Here is a 17,742-nt window from a genome sequence, read left to right as displayed (position 1 = left end):
TGATCCTCAACAAGTCTTGTATGGTCAACTAGAAGCTTTTCAACTCTAACGTTAAGAGCATCTTTATTCTCAAGAGCAAGTTGCAAAGCATCATTGGTTTTAACAAAGTCAATTTGATGAGCAGATAAGGCTTCCTCAAGTGATGCTCTCATGACACTCTCTTCATTAAGTTCGTGCTCGAGGAGATCAACTCTCTCTTTTTCCTCTATAAGGAGGTTCTCAACGTTCTCAATAAAGTCATCGCGTTCGGCAAGTGACTTAAGGAGATCGCCAAAACGAGCATGAGCTTCACCATGAAGAGTTTTCATGAAATCCATTAAGGATTCCTCATCATTATCCACACCCTCCTCACACTCATCCTCCACTATCTCACATGAGACATTGGGAGTGTAGGTGTCGGGTTTCTTGGGTTTGGACTTTGTTTTTACCTCTTTGGCCATGAGGCAGCGATGAGTGAATGGATTGTCCTCCTTTGGAGAGTCGAAGAGGCCAGTGGTGGAGGAGGAGGTAGTGGCATGCATGGCAAAGGCGGTCGTGCCCACTTGATTATCATCACCATCATCTTCATCTCCAGACATGTATTCTTCATGAACAAGAGCCTTGTCATCCTTCCTCTTTGCAAACTTGGTGAACTTCTTCTTCTTAAGCACAAGCTTCTCAGACTTGTCTTCACATATCTCATATGGACAATCATGAACAAAGTGTCTTGGGCTATCACAATTGTAGCATTTCCTTTGTCCAAACGATCTTTGTTGAAGATTTCTTCCTTTGTTTGCTATGGTCCCGGAGTACTTCTTGACTAAGAGAGCCAAGTCTTCTGCAAAATCATTTGCCGGGCACGAGGTAGCATTATCCTCCTCACATATCTCTTCACTCACTTCTTCCTCCCTTGAGGATTGGCTCATCACTTTCTTGTCCTTCAAGGCAAGATTGGAGTTCTTGGTTGCTTGAGCTATTGCAAATGTTTTCTTGGACTTGGTTTCCAAAAGAACATGGGTAGAGAAGGTGGAAACAACTTGAGCCGAAGTCAACTTGTGATAGTCCGGACATTGATGAACCATCATGACCATGGTATGTTCTGTGAGAACCATGGCATCTATGAACTTATCCTTGATGAATTCATCATTTGCCCAAGTGCACCCAAAGGTTCTCAAGTTGAGCACAAGGGACTTCAACCTTCGGTAAACCTCTTCTGCGGACTCACCCTCATTCCTCACAAAGAGATTGACTTCTTTTTTGAGGAAGGCCAACCGAGATCTTCGAATTTCTTCATCTCCTTCAAGAGCCTCCTCAAGGCAATCCCAAATTTCCTTTGCGGTTTTGAGAAGATCAATGGAATCACTATAGTCTTCAGTCACAGCGTTGCGAAGCATGTTGTGCGCGGTAGCATTGAGTTGATCGTCAACTGCTTCCCTTGGAGTGAGATTCATTGGGTCCTTGGGGTTGAATCCATTGACCACAATCCACCACAATTGAGTTGAAGCACTGCGCATGTGAGACTCCATATCTAGCTTCCACTTAGCAAATGCATTAGCTTTCAAAGGGGCGGAGGCCCAATAGGATTAATGCGGGGATGTTGCAAGGGTTGAGGAGAGTAAAAGGATTCCACGGCATTGTACTAGGGAACTTGAGTACGAGCTGGAGAAGCAAGAGGTTCCCTCGAGTCATCCGCATCATGAACCTCTTTTGGATTAAACGAGTTTGATGCGAACGTTGATGGCTTTAAGCGAGCATCAATTTCCTCCTTGACCGAGGCCCGAACCTCTTTCAACATAGAGACTTTGAGGTCCGCAAACATTGAAAGAAGATCGACCGCAGTCAAGGGGACATTCGGGTTAGTAGGAGCGGCGGGAGCAACGACAAGAGCACCAAGTGTCTCGGTTGCGGCGGGGGTTGGTTTTGACCATCCCCCGCAACGGGTAGGCCACCTCCCTCATTCCCTAGATCGACCATATCCTCTAAGGTTGTAAAACCTTATATTAGAGCACGAGGCTCTGATACCAATTGAAAGGATCGAAACGGTCGACTAGAGGGGGGGTGAATAGGAGACTACAAATTTTAATCTTTCTTGTAGATTTTAAGGCTTAGCGGATAAAGGAGTTCACTAGATATGCAACTAGGTGAATGCAACCTATATGACAAGCAAGCTCCAAGAGAGAAATGCTAGGCAACAAACTACTTAGAAAGCCAACACACATACAACAACAAAGAAAGGTGTGGGAAAGGATTAACCACAAGTGAGACGAGGACGCGGATTTTAACCCGAAGTTCACTCTTCCTTGGGGAAGAGCTAATCTCCGTTTGGAGCGGTGCCGGAGCCAAAGCTTGCGGAATGCCACCAAAGGCTCACCGTATTCTCCTTCGAGTCACCCCCAACGGATGAGCCTCGAAACACTTGGGGTTGGTCTTGAAGGCGACCACCACACCTTTACAAACTTCTCCGGAGCACACCACAAGCAAGGAAACTTCCGGAGGAACCTCTAACCACCTAGGAGCCCAAGCTCCAAGAGTAACAAGTCAATGGGGAAGAAATGTTGCGGGGAACGCGATTTGGTTTGGTCAAGTTGTAGATAGGGTCTTGCTCTCCCAATCCCCAAAGTTTCAACAAGTTTGGGTGGAGGGATTGAGAGTATTGAGCAAAATGGGGTGTAGCAATGGTGGAGCTCAACAAGACATTAGGGTTAAGGGTTGGAGGTGGAAGAAGGGCATATATATAGTGTTCATGGGCTGGTGGGGATTTCTGCCCGTTGGACCCCGTGCGCACGGGCTAAGTCAGCCCCGTGCGCACGGGGTATCCAGAGACAATCGCACCACCCCGTGCGCACGGGGGTCAAAATACCCCGCGCGCACGGGGTACGCAGAGAGTTACGTAGTACCCCGTGCGCACGGGGGTCAAAAGACCCCGTGCGTATGGGGTACCCAGAGAGTTACACAGTACCCCATGCGCACGGGGGTCAAAAGACCCCGTGCGCATGGGGTACCCAGTAACTTTCTGTTGCAACTTTCTGAGTACCACAGCACACACACTAGGTTCATTTTAGGTGGTCGAAGTGGGAAGGGTAAGAGAGTAAGGCTCGGCAAAGGCATTCCCACACGACATTTATCCACACAAACCCCTCTTAATAGTGCGGTCTTTCCTACGACTCGAAGCAAACCAAAACTAAACCTTTGAAGCATTGAAAGACCATGCCTTTGTCCTTTTTGAAAGGGGGGTCGCACATCTCCATCGCTGGCACTTAGAACCAATAACCTGAGATAAACTTTAGCAACTGATATTAGTTCAACTAACTACATTGTCATCACACCAAAATATAGCATAAGTGACACTAGCACTTTCAAAACCTAAAGATTCCCCGCTCCTCGGCTGGCTCCCTCCACCTTCCCGTAGATTGCATTGCCTTTCAGCCGTTTCGCCCCCTTTGCTTCCTCTCCTCATTGCTTCTACCTGGTGCCATGGCGGCACAGCAGATCACGGAGTCTGAGGTGAGGCGCCTGACACAGGAGCTCGAGGCGAAGGATGCGGAGCTCAGGGCCAAGTATGTGGAGCTCCGTGAGCTCAAGGAGGAGAGGAGTTCCATGCTCCTCCTTTATGTGCAGGAGTTCACGGAGCTTCAAAAGCGGCAGGTGTCCACCACAAAGATGCTCGAGGCGTCGGCGGCATTGCTGCAGAAAGCGGGAGATACGATAGGCCGTCAGGGGAGGCGGCTGGAGCGCAAGCGGGCCGATCATGACGAGGTCCAGGATCGCCTCAGCCACTTGGTGGACCAAGTTGCCACACACGTGTTGCAGCTGCGTGATGCCTACCGTCGTGCCAGCGTGACCATGCCGGTCGTCGGGCTAAACCCGTTCGACCACCCGTCGACTTCAATGAGCTGGGGCTTCCTGACCTGGTCTCCTTCTTCACATATATCTCTGAGGAGCTGAGCCGTCTCCGCGCGATGGTGGGGGCGGAGCTGGACAAGGAGGGGTTGCAGGCTGCCGTCGCCGTTGCTGGGTGAATCCTCTCAGGGCTCCGTCACCGGAATCCATTCGTGCCATTAGACGCTGTCTTTGACGAGCTGGCTCCCACCGACCGGGAGCGGGCTCTGCAGGCCGTTGCACCCTGCATCACCAACGTCATGCACCTCGAGAAGCAAAGGAACTTCGGTGGTGTTTAGCCGTCCTCTGCATGGGCATGTCCATGTCTCGACGCAACATGACTGTTGGATCAACATCAGACGGTGCAGATCAGTCACTGTTGCACAAAGCGTGTGGGTGTGTTTGGTTGCACTCTCATCTCCATATAGTTGTTCGCTCTTCGTGTATTTGTGTTAACCTTTTTTTTGAGGGGTCAAGTATTTGTGTTAACCTACTAGTGTGGACTCATGCACCCTTCATGCACTCTGCCAAACACCCAAAAGTGGGTCGAGAAGGGAACTTTTGCTCCCATCCCGTGCACAAATACACCCTACCTAACACTGAGTCGTCGTGCTTCATATGGATAATGTTTCATGGATACTGTAGCACCGTACTCTCTATGCGTTGTAGACCTAGTTCTGTTAACATTGATCTCACCGTTCATTCTCGACCTGACAGTCGAAAAAGTGGTACTATGTTACATTACTGTTCATATAGTTGACATGCGCACAACATCATTTGTTATCGCCATATCTTACTACACTAGCAACAAGATTATGTAGTACTGACGTATGAACCACTGCACATGCCTAGTAGTAGGAGCACTGTGTATGTTCAAGTGGCTACCATGTTTCTCACTCCTCCGTCATAAGAGTGGAAACGCTTGCAGTAATCATTTTTTTTCTTTAGAAAAAACAGTGGGCTCGCTCTACCATGCGGATACTCCTCGACGGTCGTCGAGAACTTTGCTACTCACTTTCGCATATGTGTGGGACAGCCATCATCAGGGTCCACCAGCCATGCACTAAATTACTCCGTAGTAGTGTGCCCAACTGCACGGTAGACTTCCCCAATCGAAGCATCACAGTAATGCCCAATGAGCCGTCAAATCACAAAACCCCCTCCTTTCCAGCAGTAAGTTGGATGGACGAAGCAACCATCATTTCACTCTTCTCTCTCAGCTTCCTCTCTACCCAACCCTCGCTTCTTCCTCATCTTGTTTCTCATTTCTTCAAGAAAGCCCCAACCTGCTTATGTCATTGTTCTTCTCTCCCAAAGAAGGAAAGGTGAGCGCATCAATGGTGTTGATTCTAGCCAAGGCCCGGTCTTACAACCCCGAGACTGATCCTATAACTCCCTCTCTGTTCTTCTTTTAGGTTTGTGATTATGGTTTCTTTTCTTTTATTTCTATTTGACAGTTTCTTGATGGACGCTGGAGCACCGGCCGAAGTGATGTCTATGGCTCTTGCAAAAACCGTTGAGGCTCATGGTATGAAGAAGTGCAAGCACCCCACCGAGACTACTGCAGACAAGCTCAAAGCCATCGCCTTGTCCAAGCCCCCCTCTCCGGGATCCCTCATTAAGCAAGTCCATGTAATATCTCTTCTTGACGATCTTTTTCTCGATCTTGATCGTGTTTTTTCATCTAACACACGGTACTAGTACTAGTAGTACCACTTTCTGGGTGATCTTGCATGTGATTTTTGTGTGCCAAATGGCGGTTCTAAATTCCTCTTTTGACCAAAACATGCGAGAGGTTGACACTGATTTCTTATAGATTACTTTCAACTACTTTATGAACATCAATGCTACCTTTGAAGAGGGTATATTTGCATCAGTAACTTGTGTTATGGATATTGCAAGTAATCCCTCTGCTCTCATGCCTTTGAAGACATGTTCTAGTGTCTTTGTTCACTCATTTATGTGCGTATATGTAGTCATATAAGGAGTAAAATTTCAAAAATCATCTTATATTTCTGAACGGAGGTAGTAATAAAATATTTGGTTTCTGTTTGAATTAGAACCAGGTCCTCGGTGGAGATGAAGTTCTCAAAGTCATGTCGTGTGAATTGGAAGACCTAAGGATGAGTTCTACTGCTAAACTATCCAGTTGTTGTATCCTTGTTGCCACTTGTCCTGAACTAGTGTTTTCCTGTAGCATTGTTGTCAGGCGTGTTCTCGAGGCTATACTTGACCACAACAATTTCCTGGTTGTGCCTTCGATTACGAAGGGTGTGGTTCTTGTAAAGCTTCCCGACAAATCTGATGCGGACTCTCTTCATCGTCATGTTTATGAGTGGAAAGACCACTCTGTTAGGTTCTCCAAGGTTGAGGAGATGGTGATGGTGCCGGTAGACATCTCTCACAAAGTCCATGGCCTAGTCAGTTATGCGGGGTTCATCCCGTAGGCCAGTGGCAAGAAATAGTCTGCAGAGTTTAATTAGTGCAAGTTTGCTTATCTGTAGTAAGTACTATTGTTCAGTACTTGATTTGTGTTTGTGAACCCTGTATTGTTTAGTACTGCCGCTTTTGGTGTGTGGTCAGTCCTGAGAACAGTCTATGTTAATGTCTGTGCACTCAATTTAGTCTATATATTTTGAAGTATCCATATCATCTTTTTTGTGAGGACGGTTTATCAATTATGGTTACAGTCCAATATCTGTATGCATTGCAGGGTTTATCGCACCCACCAGGATTTCCAGTCCCACAAATGTTCGGCCCATACGATTTGTCACGACCTTTGGACTGTCCTGCTTGTGGGAGTAGGCGGGGGCCCTACATGCCATGCATAGTTGGACGATCAATCTTCTGTTTAGTACTTCAACATAGTGATTTCCTGGTAAGGATTCACTCGTGTCACATCAAGTAAATCTTATTGATTTACTGTCTAAATCTTATTGATTTAATGTATTGTTTTCTTTCTTTTGCTGCAATTTTACGATGCAGGTTTTGCCATGTGACATTCATCACAGAATAAACCGTTTGGTTTGCTATACAATGGATATTTTTGCAGGTTTCACTTATTATGTCGTGTCAGTAATGAAGGCACTGTCCATCACTTATATTATTGGAAAAATTGGATCAGTCTATTGTTTGAGTACAAGCTAAATCCCTATGATGAACTGCAGTTTGGTTTAACAAACATGCCACAATTAGTCCTTCTCGCGTTTAAAAGAAATGAAGAAAAAGATTGGATCACGGTCACGGAGCCTAGTCAAGTTAGAAAGCTGATTGTAGCAGATCAGACAAGATCGCCGCTGTCTCGCACATCGGTACCACCTTCAGCAACGGATCGAGCATCGACACTTGCTCTTGCATTAACAGCGGCAGCAGCTCAGTCTAATCCATCTGAGGATTGGGCACCGACCGCGTCAGTGGGTCAGGCTGATCTACCGGAGGATCGGGCATCGACACCGGCACCTGCTCCGACACCGGCACCAGCTCTACAAGGAGCACCATCTCCGGCAGCAGCAGCGACACTACCGGTTGCACTGGCACGGGCACCAGCAACGGCTTCGGCACCTGCACCAACACTTGCACTTGCATCTGCTCCGGCCCGTGCAATGGCAATGGAACCAGAAGTTGCACCGGCAACAGACTGGGATGCAGTTCGCACTTCATATACCAAAGTCCTTACAAAAACCGACATGTCCACCTTCTTGGTAAGCATTGGCCGCCCAAGTGCTTCATTCTTTTTTCTTTCCATGTTGTTTCACATGATTCACTATGTTGATCTAACTGTTTGTGTATGTCTTCTTGTTTACAAACAGAGAATTCCTAGAGCAATGAGGGAGTCATTCAACAATCTGGGCGACAGTGGCCAAGTTTCTCTTACCATGCGCAGCCTTGGTGTGAATGAACCTGCTCAATATACCACGAGTACAAAGGATGGTTGCATGATGATTGATGCTAAAGGATGGTCAAGGTGCTCGGCCTTGCCATAACTGAATACACCAGTTTAATGGTCACAGTGAAGATAAGCCATGGATATAAGTTTCGAGTTGAATTCATGAACCAAGAAGATCGCTGCTTTTTTATGGCCGAACTTGGTTGTTACTCATGGCATTGAAGTTGACTTGGACGACATCCACAAGTTCCTACACTTTATTGATCGTCTTGAGGTCCTTGTGGGGCGTTTCAATGGTGGAAGGCCACATGGGATATGTGTGCCACTGCTGCACTCGTTGAACAGGTCCAACTGTGTTGAGAAACTTATGGTACGAGCTGTTTCCTGTTATATATGTTGTTCATAAACTCTTGCTTATGCATAGTTTTACAGTTGTGATCTTCTTGAAACAGAACTGCCCAGGTCTATCGTTCCTATACAGATGCCTGGCCATGGTCGGGTCAGACTTGCGCTTGGTCACAACATGATGTTTATGTCGACCTACTCCATTCCCCTTGGAGGTGAAAAGATACTTATTCATGGGTGGTCTCAATTAATGAAGTATACCATCCATCTTGGAGAATAGGACAGAAGATTATGTTCCTACTTTTCCATGGCTCTAAAGTGAATATCCTGTTTATTGACCACATTGTGAGATGAAGCCGCTTTCAGAAGGTTGTGGATGCGTGGGGTGGCGCCTGGGCCTTGTCCTGGGGCTTGGCGGCCTCGCCCTTTGGTTAACTGTAGGCAAAGTAGCACTGTCCGAGGCGTGCTTTTTATGTTTGAATCTGTATAAGTACTCATACTGCTTTCATCTATGGTTGTTAAGTGCCCCTGCTGGTTTCAGTTAAGGTTGTTAAGTACTCCTGCTGCTTTTACAGTCTATCGTGTTTCTTCAATCCTGTCTTCCTTCAGCCGCCAAAACCAAACCAGCGCCGGCGGGACCGCCTTCTTCCGCCTCCCACGGCTGGCTGTGCCTCAGCGCACGCATCGCCGCCCCACCGTCTCCTAAATCATTAACGCCAACCTCCGAGGCCTCACCGTCGTCCTCCGCGCGCTTTGCTGCGCTCGCCGCGGCGCCGCCCTCTCACGTTGTCAACATGGTCAACAAACAAGAGGAATCGGCAGAGGACTGTACGTGGAAAGGATGACAGTAGGGGCCCACCATGTCCATGGCCGGACGCAAGGAAGTTCCTCATTTTTTGTTATATATATATACTCCATTGTCAGCGTATGGAAGAAGAAAATGCTTCCTGGTAGTGGTTTCCTGACATCTGGGACCCACGACATTGTTAGTGTATATAGTCAATAGACAAGAGAACAGTACAAGATCGGCTGACACCTGGGATGTAGTTACTCAAGCAGTATTTTTTTGTTATTGTTGAGACGGAGCAGGGTTTCAACTGGGCTATGGCCCGTCTAGCCCAGGCTTATATTTTATGTTCACCACATGACCAGCCCAGGTATTTTTTGTTTATGAAAATGAGCCCAGTTTATTTTTTCTGAAGAATACCCAATTCAGGCCTACTTATTTTTCTACGCCCTGATGGACTGCAACTCTTTCAAGACGCCTGCAAATCTTGAAAGTAATACAAAATGGGATGTAAATATAAAAAAATGACAAATTGGCAATTACTTTATAATTTCTAATTTTTTTCACATTTTCAGATTCCAATTTCACTGGGCTTTAACCTAAATCAAATATATATTCAAAGTACTTTAAATCTGGCTCGATATTTTGGTATTAAAAATAGTTTGGAACCCACAGAAATATGTGAAATTTCGTTTAAATTTTTAGCCCTGGCCCTGGACAACAAAAAAGGGATTGCAATAAATTGCATAAGAAGATGCAATGAGCTATATATAAATTATTAAAAAAAAGGGAATGGTCTGACTTGTGGGCCTATTAAGTTGACGCGTATGCAAGGTTTTTTTACTTATTATATACGACAACAAATGATTCTAGTAGACGTAACTGTTTTATGTCAATCCAACGGCCGTCGTGTTTCTTCAATCTCTGGTCTTCTTGCTCCAGCCGCCAAATCCAGCGCCGGCGGGACCGCCTGCTCCTGCCTCCCATGGCCGGTTGTGCTGCCGTGCAGGCCTCACCGCCCCCTTCTACTTCACCTACATCCCTCCACTGTTGTGGCTTCGCCGCCTTCGGGTCATTCCCTTCCTGGGTCTCGTCGTCGTTCATCGCGCTGGTGTTCTCGGCACAGCATGATCAACATTGTCAACAAACGACAACAGCGGAAGAGGGACGTACATGGAGAGGCTGATAATTGGGACCCACATGGTCCATGGCCGCACGCAAGCAAGTACCTCCTTATTACGCCAAAAAAGAATGAATACTCCCGCTAACAGCTCGGACCCTACAGCTGTATCTTCGCACGCAAGGAAGTGCCTCCTTATTACGCACAAAAAAATGAATACTCCCCCTGCTAGTTGGGACCCACCATAGTGGGAGGCTGACTTGTGGGCCTACTAAGTTGACGCGGACGGAGGGCTTTGTCAACTTAGTCAACAAACGATTCTATCACCAGTGACTGTTGGATTGTTAACATCCAACGGTCGTCCTGCTTCTTCAACCTCTTATTTTCTTGCTCCAGCCGTCCAAACCACCGCGTGCTCTTGCCTCACGTGGCCAGCTCTGCTGCCGCGAAGGCCTCACCGCCCCTACTACTCCCACTGCTGGCCAGGCCCTGCAGCGACGGAGCCTCACACCGCAGCTGAACCAGTGAACCCTCGTACTCCTCTACGCGTGGGCATCCACTGTCACGTCTTCCCTGGCTCCACGTCGTTCCCTTCCTAGGCCTTGCCGTCGTCCACCGCCTTGGTGCTCTCGACGCGGTGTGGTCAATGTGGTCAATGAACGACTACCATCGGAAGAGTACTGTACGTTGAGAGGCTGACAGCTAGGTCCACGGCCGCAGCAAGGATGTGCCTCCTTATCACGCGCAAAATAATGATTCCTCCACCTGACAGCAGGGACCCACCGAATGGGCCACCATATTTCACAAAAAAAACATTTCCCCCCTGACTGCTGGGACCCACCAGCTACATCTTCGCACGCAAGGAAGTGCCTGACAGTCGGGACCCGCCCGGTCGAAGCGTACGTAGTGTTTTCATTCTGGTCGCGAACGTGTATGTACATACGATCGGTATGTCTGCAGGCTGCAGCGATGAATCGTGGCCGTGCAAGGAAGGGCACGTGTCGTAGTAGAGGCGCGCATGTGTAGTATTAGAGGCGCGCACGTAGCATGTGCACGTACGTACAGTGGCCAGGGTGCAAGAAAGTAAATACGGCCATGTACGTACATACGGGCGGGGTCTCGAACGCCTACTTGCGCATACGTACGGCCAGGGCTCGTGTACATGGCTAGGTTGGAACCGAGAAACTGCGTCATCGTCGTGTTCATGGGGAGGCAACAGAATGCGTGGTGTTCATCGGGAGGCAATGGAATGTGTGTTGTTCATCGGGAGTCAACCGGCTTGGACGGAACAGGCAATGGAAATGAGGCCTGGTGTACTATAGAACGGAGGAAACAGCCTTGTGTTCGACCGGCCACGGTGGAAACGGGATCCTGTTCATCGGGAGGGGTCTTGCGTACCGCAAAACTGAGTAAACGGACATCTGTTGGACCTCCTATGATCGAAACGGGGTCCTGTTGATCAGGAGGGGTGTGGCGTACCGCAAAACAGAGGAAACAGACTTGTGTTGGAGCGCTATGGTCGAAACGGGGGTCCTGTTCATCGGGAGGGGTGTGGCATACCGCAAAACGGGACTCCACGGGATACTGTTCATCTCCATCGTCGACCTCCTCCAGCCTCCACGGGCTACTATTCATCCACCGTTGACCTCCTCCAGCCTCCACCTGCGACTGTTCATCCACGGGCTCATGTTCATCCAGCCTCCACCGGCTACTGTTCAACCAGCCCTCTCCACGGGGTCCAGTTCAACCACCCCTCCATGGGCTACTGTTCATCCATCCCTCCACCGGCTACTGTTTAACCAGTCCTCCACCGGCTACTGTTCATCCAGCCCTGCACGGGGTCCTGTTCATCCATCGGCTCAATCGATCGGGGTACTGTTCATCCAGCGGCAACGACCTCTACTACCACGGGGTCCTGTTCATCCAACCCCCACCGGGAACTGTTCATCCAAACCCCCTCAACAACGCTCACTGTTCATCCAGGGAAGGAGGCAGCAGTGTTCGATTGGCTTCAGTTAGCAGCAGTAGCGAAGGAATCACTCGGGTTCAGTTAACAACAAGGGATCGATCGATCGCTCGGGTTCAGTAACGTGTAGCCTGCAGTGCAATTGCTCGGGTTCAGTTAGAGCCCAACGCCTCGCTCGGGTTTAGTTAGATCCCAACGCCTCGCACACACGCGCGTATATACGAGAGAAACGCGCATCGCTTGGCCCCCGACCAGCCACCGTAACCGGGAACTCCCCGATATTTTCCTCGCCCTCGCTTCTACCACAGTTTTTTCCATCATGGACGGCCCAAAGAATGTCATGCAGCTGCGTCTCCGGCCCGCCCAGGACGAAAAGCCCATTTTATGTCATGATTTTTTATCATAGAAGTAGGACCCCACCACATCTATGATGATACCGGGTTTTGTCACAATTATCGTCATAGAAGTGTCATAAGTATGACAGGAAAAAAATTCGTTCAGCCCAAAATGTCACGAATGTTTTTTTTTGTAGTGGTGCCATTGTAAAAAAACCTCATCTAGATCTATTTTGTTCTATTCTGTATTTAAATTCATTGCAAATCCTTCAGTAAATTCCTTGCAAATCTTTGTGAAATTTCATTTGCCGAGTGAGCTGAGTTGACAAAATATTTCCTCTGCATTGAACTCGGACACACCGATTCCAGCCTATCGGCTAGACCGAATTACAAGGGTTCCTTGTATATAGTTCATCGGTTCAACCGAAAAGGACTAGCTCGGTCTGACCGATGCACACTCTCAGTTGCTCTGATATCTCGGAGTTGCCGATGAAAACTACTCGGTGTCATCGATTTCACTACTAAGAAAACTCTTTGACATTGCATATTTTTCATTGCTTCTCTAGCTCTACTCAATGATCTTATCCTCTACCCGCATATTAAACTACATGCTACTTTGTAGTGTGTCTCAAGGACCAAACCTATTTGACTCATGCTCTAGAAATTCCCTTCTTGGAAATTGATGTCAAAGGGGGGAGAGAGCACATCAAAGCTTATCACATGGGAGAGATAGAGGAGAGAAGTCACATGTCTTTAAGAGGGGAAAGACATGTTAGTATGATTAATATCCATATTTCAAATCTTACTTTTTGTAGTCAGCTCTGATCTCACCCTACCTTCTCCCATTATCCAATATCACATTCAGGGGGAGAATGTGAAAGTGTTTGTGCTATCTAAAGGGGATAAAAATCCTGGGAATTCATTGCATATCTTTTAAACCCTTGGGGACATGTCTTTATCTAAATGAAGTACTTAGTACTCACACTTTACATGTCATCCCAGTCTTGGTACTCTTGTGGTTTCCTGAAATTGCTTTACCTAGAGTGTTCTTGTGTTATCTAACCCTGTTTTCTGAAGTCTACTCTTTCCGAAGCTTTCTCAAGACCACAAGGTAAGTATATGCATCACACTTATGTGCATGATGATCTCTTGCTATTGTACATATTGTTTGCAAGAAGGATTCATGAACATGGAGGTACACTTATTATTTACATCATTTACTCTGATGCATATAGCCAAGATGCATGTAACTCATTGCTTGCTCTGTCATGATTATGCATTCACATGGTCTCATATTCCAACTTCACATGATTGCATACATATAGGGGGAGCCAATGCATGTTACATGTCCTTCCGAAGCTTTACTTGTTATCATGTATATCTTCAATCTAAAGCTTTAATGTATGTTGTCATCAATTACCAAAAAGGGAGAGATTGAAAGTACAAGTGCTCCCTGGGTGATTTTGGTAATTAATGTCAATGTATCTTTTGTTGGACTAATATATTTATCTAGTATATTTTAGATGAGTTCAACAATGGCATGGCAAGGACAAGAGGATGTGGAACCCCTTCAAAATGCTAAGGACAAAGATTGGCTAAAGCTCAAGACTCTTCATTTCAGTTTTAGTGATCCAAAATCACATTGAGTCCATAGGAAAAGCCAATACTATTAAAAGGGGATGAGGTGTTGCTTAATGGTCTACTTGCTCAAAGTCCTTAATGATATGACGGTGGAAACATATAGTTGGGATATATGTGAGGAATAATTGTATTTCCGTCAATACCTCAATCCCCTCGCATGGGGAGTTATTCAAGGCCAGTATGCTGATTCAATGAGGAACATTTCCAGGCATTAGGAGGAGATTTCAAGTACCATAAAGAATGCCAGGAAATTAGTGGAATGTTCAACACATTTCTGCCTCAAATCCATGTACTCAAAGATCTGAACCATGCATTTAGAAGATTTGCAACACATTGCAAATAACCTGCCAGATTCATTTACTGACTATAAAGGTGTCACACAATCCTACAATCCTATAAAAGTACGCCTGAAAGAGTGGAGGTACCAACAAAATCGACTCCACTCCCCGTTCAAAGCAACAGGGGGAGATGTATGGCAGAAGTACATCAGCATTCAGCTTCTCGCAAGAAAGGATATCAAGGCCTATGAATCAGTAAATGCAAGTCAACTTCACATTGACAGACATCTAATGGGTAGTATACACCCAGGTCAAAGTGCACACAATGACCGGGACATCGGGATACCCGACTCAATCGTATTGGGAAATCGCGAGCAGTCACTATGGGTAATGATATTTCCATCAACTATATATTGATATATAGATTCTGGAGAATCATATAACCGAAAGTCTACAATTGTCGACATACATTTCTCAACTAGATTGCAAAACCTTTCAAGTGATTCAGATCCAAAGACCATGGCCATGACAAAGTGTGATCAACACTCGGAGTAAACTCAAGCAAAGGGTATAATCTAGGTAGAAATGATCTTGCTCAATAATGGAAAGGTATTCATAAGCAATACCTAAACCAGTTTTCTTCTGGAAACAGAATTGAGAACAAGGAGGTGGTGAAACAAAGAGCAAGTATTGTGGCACAAGGGTTCACGCAGATATCCAACTATTCTCTAGAGGTGGAATCTCTTTCCGATAACTTATATCATTGGCAGTTCGAAATCATCTATCTTTGCAATTGATAGATATAGTGATTACATATCCATGTAGATCACTAGATTCAGATATAGATGGTTCCCGACGAAACCTTAATTATGAATCGAAGTACAAAATGCAACATACATCGTGCAAAATCAATAAGTCACCATATGACTTATTATTATCGTCGGTACATTTGGTACAACCGACGTAGTGAGTTCCTTATTCACAAGGATTACTCCTACAATGATGATTATCCATGTTTGTGTGTCTGTAATGACGACACATGTAATCATCTAAATGGCGGAGTTTAAATGAAGGATTTGGGTAAACCAAAATACCGCTCATTACTACAACTTGAGCACCTTCATTCATACATTATGGTATATTACGTTGTCTATATCCAAAATATATTGGAGAAATTCATTGTGAACAAATCTTATCCATCCATAACACCCATGGTAGTTCATTGGAAAAGAGATATTGGGACTCAACGTTCCATATGCCATTGGATTGACCAAATACAATTGGTTGGTACTAAAGAATATCTTTCATCTCCAAGGCATGAAACATCTTGTCCTAGTCTTTCAGTTTTGGAGAAATTTGAACACCAATATCATTGGATATATCGATCAGATCCCCACTATGTCAGATCGTAGACAAGTTTAGTGTTCCTACTAGGTCTAGTAGCCCTCTCATGAAGAGTCTTCAGAAGATGGCTACATTCACCAAACATTATCTCAACGATAATATTTCTTGTGTTGCTCGAATGCAAACAGGTTACATAATAAGCAATATCACTATATTGCATATCTTGCAAGTCAAATCATGCGACTGATTTGTTCAGCGGATCTCTACCAACTTCTATGTTTTGGTATGTGACGGCTTCGGATTTTGCAAGAATCAGGGGGAGTATCTTCATGAATTGTTCGTGTTCAATGCATCATATTATACTCTCTTTTTCCTTCATGAGTTTACTTTACAGGTTCTCATAAAGGTTTTTAATGAGGCAATATCAACATGAGATCATATGTCATACTTTCTGTTTTCCCCACTGAATTTTTGGAAAAGTATATGGCATATTTATTATTCTCTAAACTCTATGAGTTTCTCGTATTGAGTTAAAAGAGACAATGACATATTTATTGTTCTCTAAACTCTATGAGTTTCTCGTATTGAGTTAAAAGAGACAATGACCATTATATGTTGTACCATTTTCTCCTTATTTTTCCCACTAGGTTTGAAGGAGTTTTAGCAACATATCAAACATCTATCTCCTCATATTTTTCCCATAGGTTTTTGGAGGAGATTTCTCATGATGATGATACTTACACTAAGCATGGATTAGAAGAAGTGTAAGGATTTAATTAATCAGATTTGCTATTTCACATCTAGATGCGAAATAGCTATCTCACATTTAAATATAGAACCGTTGGATACAAATAATCATAATTATTCGTTTTAGCGCTCTGTTGGTTTCTTTCGCGATGTACGCACGCACGCCTGTGTTTGTCCGTGTGTTTGTTCAGGCCCATGTGTTCCGCCGGCCTCGTGTGTGTGTGTGTGTGTGTTAGGCGTGTGTTTGTTCAGCCCATGTGTTCGGTCGTTCTTTTTTCGAGAAATGGTTCTGGTCTATTATGGTGCACAGGGCCGGCCAGTTGTGACGTGAGCTTACGATCAGCTTGCAGTTTTCCAATCCTGTCGCTCTGATTTGTTTTTTTTTCTCATTTTTTCTCATTTTTCTGTTTCCTTTTCCTTTTCTGTTTATATTTTATTAGTTCTCTTTTATTTTATATTTTTATATTTTTAATTCAAGAACACTTTTTTAAATTCATGAAAATTATTTAAATTTCTAATTTGAGAACACTTTTAAAATTCATGAAAATTATTTAAATTTTGGACTATTTCTAAAATTTACATGAATTTTTAAAATTTATGAACATTTTCAAATACAAGAATAGCTATGTCACATCTACATTTACCAGTACATATATATTTTTTGCTACAAAATTAGTGTTTGACTCGAGCGGGGCGAGTACACCAGGTTTTTGAGCCGTCTTTGCTTGTCCATTACAGGAGGCTGATGTATTATGTTTTTATCATTGTTGGGCCACGTAGATGCCACTTTGATTTGTTTTGTTTTTGTCTCATTTTCTTCCGTGGGATATAAGATTTGTACTCGAAAAGCACTCGCTAGTGTGCACGCGAAGTAGTTTTTTTGGCGTTTGGTTTTGTCGATGTTTGTCTCGCGTGGACCGCATGTTCTTTTTATATGTGCTCTAGCTATGAATTTTCATCTGGGAAGCGGGTTTTTGTGGTTTTTAGTTGTTTTTTTGTTTTCATTTTTTCGCTTGGGCTGTTTCTTTCTTTTTGATTTTTGTCATGGAATGTAGCATTCGATTTTTTTGTTGTTTGATGCCACTTTGCAAGTTGACCATCGACTTGCAATTGTTTTCCTTTGTTTGATGCCACTTGCAAGTCGACCCTCGACGTGCCACTGGGGTCTTTTGTTTGATGCCACTTGCAAGTCGACCTCCGACTTGCAACCGTGTCTTTTTTGTTTGATGCCACTTGCAAGTCGACCCTCGAAGTGCAATTGGGGTCTTTTGTTTGATGGCACTTACAAGTCGACCCATGACTTTGCAACTAGGTCTTCTTGTTTGATGCCACTTACAAGTCGACCCTCGACTTGCAACCGGGTCATTTTGTTTCATGCCACTTGCATGTTGACCCTCGATTTGACTTGAAGTTGGTCTTTTTATTTGATGTCACT

This window comes from Triticum dicoccoides, chromosome 2A, assembly GCF_002162155.2.
Source record: "Triticum dicoccoides isolate Atlit2015 ecotype Zavitan chromosome 2A, WEW_v2.0, whole genome shotgun sequence".
NCBI lineage: Eukaryota > Viridiplantae > Streptophyta > Magnoliopsida > Poales > Poaceae > Triticum > Triticum dicoccoides.
Note: the sequence above shows the minus strand (reverse complement) of the source record.